General features: G+C 53.3%; 1 non-coding gene across 1 annotated transcript; it reads right to left on the bottom strand.

Moving 5' to 3' along the window:
* Positions 1-3,968: 3,968 nt before the first annotated feature.
* LOC136141575 (U6atac minor spliceosomal RNA) lies at positions 3,969-4,099 on the bottom strand. The gene has a single exon (XR_010657749.1). It is a non-coding gene; the product is annotated as a U6atac minor spliceosomal RNA (small nuclear RNA).
* Between the last annotated feature and the right edge of the window lie 1,901 nt (positions 4,100-6,000).

Here is a 6,000-nt window from a genome sequence, read left to right on the forward strand (position 1 = left end):
AGGCGTCCTGTAGGGGCTCCTCCGTCTGTCCTGTGGTCTCTCCCCTTGCTCTAACGTCCGTTCCCCTCCCTGGGGCCTGGAGCCCCTGCGTGGGGAAGCAGAACACATTCCAGAATAGAGCGGGTGCAGAGGGGTCTCCCAGCAGCATTGGTGCAGGGGTGGGTCGGGGGGGAGCTGTGACTGGGAAGGGAAGTTGGTCCCTAGAGCTCGACCAGAGGAATGTCACAGGAAGTTGGCCTTAGATAGGCTTGTGAGAGGGCTTGAACCAACCAGTGTAACAGGAGGTGCAGGTGAACTGTAGCCCCTGATTGCAGTATCTCCCGCTGCTCTGGAAATGGCCTTGCTGGCTTGTTCTCAAGGGCCAGCTGACTCCCCGGGGGGCCGTCTGGGGGGAGAGGAAGTGCCGGGAGCTGTGGGCTGCGAGTCTGGCTGTGAGGACCAGTGTGGCTCTGGGTGGCTTGGACCTCCCTCAGGCAGTGCCATTTTCAGCTCCTTGCCAGCGAGGGCTCCTGTGGTTGGGCTGGAGTTCTGACCTGGCCCCTCACCTGGCTCTTCTGACCCTTGAACGATCACTGATGGGTCCCCTGCCATGGGCCAGGCGCTCACCGTCTCACTCACCAGAACGACCCCAAGAGGAAGGGGCCCTTCCCGGGTTGGGTGGTGGAGCTGAATGCAGCTAGAGGCCGAGGGCTCTGCCTGAGTGGGAGTCGGGGGTGCTAGAGACTGACCCCCGGACTGCTGCTGCCCCGGAGTGGCTTCACACGGAGTCTCCCTGGGCCTGGGGGCTTCCCCCGGCCACGTCGGAACCACTCTTGCCCTTGCTCAGAGCATGGCCACCTGTACCTCAGCGTCAACTTCCAAGATGAGACTGTTGTCCTCTTCTGTCTCTCTGTCTTTGTGGGTCTATGCCTTAAAAAAAAAAAATCCCTTTACTGCCATTTTAGTGGAAATTCAGGAGGAAACAATGAGTGCTCGATGCAGCCCGCCATCCTTAAGCCGGAGGCCTACTGAGCACTTATGCCGTTTTAGTGGAAATTCAGGAGGAAACAATGAGTGCTCGATGCAGCCTGCCATCCTTAAGCTGGAGACCTACTGAGCACTTACACGTGGTCTGCATGTTGTCAGAGTAACAGTGAACACGACCCTTGGGGCTCACCGTTGGGGCTCCCAGGAGCACCGAGGACGAGTGAAACAACGGACAACGTAATTAGAGGGTTCGAGGGGGCTCAGGGTGGTGATGGAGGGGGGGTTTCAGCTGGGGGTGGGAAAAATTTGAGGTCGGTGGTGGGAGACGTCCCCGAGGAGGTAGCCCTTGAGCTGAGACTTGATGACTCTCGCCCACCCTTGAGCAGAGGCAGGGACGAGGGGGCACGGGTGGAGACAGTCATGCTCGAAGGACCGCGGACGAAGGCCCTGAGGACGGAGCTTACTCGGTTCGAGGACCTGAAAGACGACCCGTGGGGCTGAGACCATGTGAGGGAGGAGGGGAAGGGTGTGGAGAGCATGGGGGCCCAGGAGAGAGGGCAGGCTGAGCTCTCTTGCGGGGTGTGCTCATGTAGCCGCAGACAGGGAGCTCACCCTGCCCCTCCCAGGGTGTCTGGGGAGACTGTTGTGGTTCCTTGTGTAACATGAAGTTGGGGCAGGACTTGGAGAAACACCAAGAAGGCTGACGGGACAGCCACCGGCTTAGCTCCCCGGAGGCCAGAGGGTCCCTGTCCCCCCCAGGAGTGGAGATTCTTCAGAGTGGGGGGTCCCTGACCAGCCCAGGCTTGGACTCTACCTGGGAGCGTTGCAGGGCCCTGCTGGGCTGCTGGCTCTCACCTGATGCGTGGAGAGCTCCTAGCCGTTTAAAGTGTGTTTCATCCTTTTCTACTCTTCTTTATTTGTGCCTGTCAGTCAGTGCTCACCTTGTTACCGGCTGGCAGCTTTCTACCCTGTAGAGCTTAAAAAGCATTATGTACAAAGGAACAAGTAGCAGCAGACGTATCAAACACAGCCCTAGATGCCACAAGGCAGTGAAACCATAGTTTCAACTAGAATGATAAAGTCAGCTCAACTATTAAGCAAGAGCGAGGGAAAAAATAAAGATACTCACAGGCGAACATGAGGAGTATTGATTACCAACAGGCCTTTGCTGGCAGAAGCGCTGAAGGACATAATCCAGGAAGGAGAAAACTCGGAAGGAGTGAGCTATAAGAAAGAAGGGGGAGCAAAGGGATTGGAAACCATGAGGGCAGATCCACCCAAACACTGGTTGCCTACAACAATAAAAGTGATCATGACCAATTTGGGGGGGGGGCGGATTCTGGGGAGGTAAAGGCTGTGGTGGCATACTTTTTGAATTTCTGTGAAACCCCGCATAGAAGTGGTAACTAGAGAGCAAAACCAAAAACCCTGTTGGTAATACCAAAAAATGAGGTGAGGAGATATTACTGTGAACCGACCCCCGTGATCCCCCGAAGGACAGATGGGTGGGGGCAGATCAAGCACGGCCACAAGCCCTGCACAGTATCCGCTTTGGTGCCAGGGGAAGCAGGGACAGCTGATGGACCTGAGAGCTGAGACCCCGGGGTAGCCAAGGATTTTGCCAGGGAGGAGGTGTGGTGGGACCAGCTGATGAAGCTGGGAGGGTTGTCCGGTCCAACAACGGGCGAATGCTGGGGGGCCTCAGTAAGGTCCAGGGGGCAGGAGTACTCTCAGTCCTGACACTGACCCTCCTGGGCGGACCTCTGAGACAGGGACCCACCCTGCAGAGAAATTGCTGAGAGTGGGATCAGACCAGGGCAGGGATGGCAGGGCTGAAGGAAAGGCGAGCCCCAGATATGTGTGGAGGAACTGAAGACAGGCCCCAGATCTCAGAAGGCCAGTTGCCATATTTTTCAACCCCAAATTGAAAACAACCTTGTGAAATTAGAAACGTTATCCTGAACCACACCTCCTTCTAGAAGTTGAGGAAAGCGAACTTCAGCTTCGACAATGGATTAACGTCTGTCCGACGTATTTCAATGTCTGGGTCCTGAGACACACGAGGAAACAGGGAAGCGCGAGCAACGCTCAGAGACAGAAGCAGCCAACGAGAGTGGGGGTTGTTGGCCGGCTCTCCCCCCAGCACGTCAGTGTGTGTGTGTTCAGTGGGTCCGTGAACTAAGCCGCCGTGGTGGCAGGGATGGAGGCCGTGCAGGCCCCATAACCTAGACTTCCTTTCCCCGAGGCTGACCTGCCGGCCACGGATGTCGTGTACCTAACCTGCCAATGGCGGAGACCACTGAGCAGCCCCAGCACGGCACCGGTGGACTTCCTTCGTGCCTCAGCAGGCTCACTGGTCCCGCTACCCCTCACCTAGAGGCAGCGGACTTCTGAACACTCATTGGTGGGCACTTGGGCGATAACGCTCTCAGGGCATGGGATTCTGTCTTACAGGATGCAGTATATGCCTTTTTTATATCAATTTTGTATTGTGGGAGAATATAGCATGAAATTCACCGTTTCAACCATTTTTAAATGTGTAGGTCAATGGCATTAGGTACCTTTGCATTGTTGTACAGCCGTCATCGCTCTCCATCTCCAGAACTTCCATCATCCCAAACTGAAAATTCCGTACCTGTTAAACTGTAGCTCCCCTTTCTCCCCTCCCCCAGCCCCTGGTGACTGCTCTTCTACTCTCTGTCTGTATGAATTTGCAGACGCTATGAACCTCATGTAACTGGAATCATACTGTGTGTGGCCTTGTGTGTATGACTTATTTCACTCAACATAAGGACCTCAAGGTTTGTTCATGTTGTAGCATATGTCAGAGTTTCCTCCTTTTTTAAGGTCGAATAATTTCCATTGTATGTATACACCTCATTCTCTTTATCCCTTTGTCCTGTGAGGGACATTTGGGTTGTTTCCTTCGGCTGTTGTGAGTAGTGCTGATACGAACATGGGCGTACCAAATTTGTTTTGAGTCTCAGCTCTCGATTCTTTGGGAATATACCTAGAAGTGGGAAGAGCCGGGAAGTAGGTAGCAATGCTTTAACTGTCTGCATGTCGTGAGACCCAAGGGCATCATCCATCCTCGTCAAGGAGAATGCTAACTTTCTTTCCTTTCATACGAAATGATGCTTTTAATCAGGGACCAGTGTGTGCTTCTCTCTTTCTCTTAGACTGAATACATGGGCCAGGGATCCGAGGTGGAAAGGGGAGTGTCTCCTTTCACAGTTACACCTAATAACACATCGACAGGGTCTTTGTTTCCCATTTGTGAACACTCTCTCTGTTGGTTTGGAGGTCTGATTCCTTAGGGAATGAATGAACGCTTCCACCAGGAGACGCCACAGTGGGCTCCCGTGAGCTGGAGACTGAGTTCGCCAAGACTGGATGGGCTTCTCATTGCCGCTGACCAACAGAAAGAGAAGAGGGTTACTCACTCTGTGGGACATGTGATCCTGAGTATAAACGGGAAATGGGGTTTGTGTTACATAATGGGGCTGAGGAAAGCTATGGCTAGAACCCAGGGGACTCTCCTGGGTGCCTCTTACTTAGATCTTCCAAGTCCAACAGTCAAAGTCAACGTAAAACAGTAGTTCATAGTAACAACAGAGAGACAGGACCACCAAGCATTCAGACCCTGTTCATGACCTACGTGAATGAAGGTCACTCCAATAGGTGCAGAACCTCAACCAGCTGAGCCCTGGAGAGGGGCAAAGGAAGCAGAATGGGTAGCAGAAGAAGAAGGACATTAAGAATGTTAATTATGGCTTCACGACTGTTTCAGAACTCAGGACGGCAGCATCCAGGCATATTTTCTGCCTTGCTTGTTGCGTGTGCCCGTGTGCGTATTAACTAGTTTTTCTTTTCTGCCTGCCTTTTCCGTGTTGTTTTCTCCACGTCTGTTGGAGGTTAATTTTACGTTTTAGTCCCCGGGTAACGATATTCAGACGAGACTGTGACCGAATTGAAGGAGCAAGTCACATCGCCCAGGGATGCCTGCAGTGGCTCCCGGGACTCATTTTGGGCTGAGGGTGAGAACATCTTCCTTTGTATGAAGGCCGTTTGCATCTTGTTTGGTGGGGTCGTAGAGTCGTCTGATGTTGTATGGAGGTTCTTAAATGTGCGTGGTCACAGAGTAGCCTAAGAGATGGACAGTGCCCGGTAAGTTACTGTCTTGGCTTCAAACTTACCCTTCCATACTGGCTGATGGATGCTGGGGTCAGGATGCTGCAAACTGCATTTGGGCTTGGCCAGCTGGCATAGCCTCTGCTGCTGGGGGCCCTCAGGGAGCTGGAAGGCTGGAGGAGAAAGGAGCTCTTCCTGTCTGCCCCTGCTTGCTGTCTGCTTCCTGTCTGCTTCCTGTCTGCCCCTGCTTCTTATCTGCTTCCTGTCTGCCCCTGCTTCCTATCTACTTATTGTCTGCTTTCTATCTGCTTCCTGTCTGCCCCTGTTTCCTACCTGCCTCCTGTCTACCCCTGCCTCCTATCTACCCCTGCTTCTTGTCTGCTTCCTGTCTGCCCCTGCTTCCTGTTTCTTGTCCGCTTCCTGTCTGCCCCTGCTTCCTGTCTGTCTCCTGTCTGCTTCCTGTCTGCCTCCTGTCTGCTTGCTGTCCACTTCTTTTCACTTCCTGTGAGTGTCACCCAGCCTGCAGCTTTACCCCTGCAGTGGCAGTTACTGTTGTAGCAGCAGCTGAGCCCAGCTTTCCGTTGTTCCATCGCATGCGGGATCAGCCTAAGCGTATTTCTTGGAGAAGGCCTGGCACAGGTGTGGAGCGCATGCAGCAAGGCCTGGCATGTTGAGTCTCTGCATGGCCTCCCGTGTGGCTCACAGGCCGTCACTTGGGCCTGTGAGAAGCCCAAGGTGTCCCAGTGTGCTCTCTAAAAGGGAGTGTCACCATGGGAGACAGGGCTCCTTTTTTTGTGAAAAGAAGTTGAATAAGTTGAACTCTTATTATTATTTTTTTTAAGTCTTAGGAATCCTTTTCTTTTTAAATAAATTTATTTATTTTTGGCTGTGTCGGGTCATCGT

Source organism: Phocoena phocoena, chromosome 20 (genome assembly GCF_963924675.1).
Source record: "Phocoena phocoena chromosome 20, mPhoPho1.1, whole genome shotgun sequence".
NCBI classification, from domain to species: Eukaryota; Metazoa; Chordata; class Mammalia; order Artiodactyla; family Phocoenidae; genus Phocoena; species Phocoena phocoena.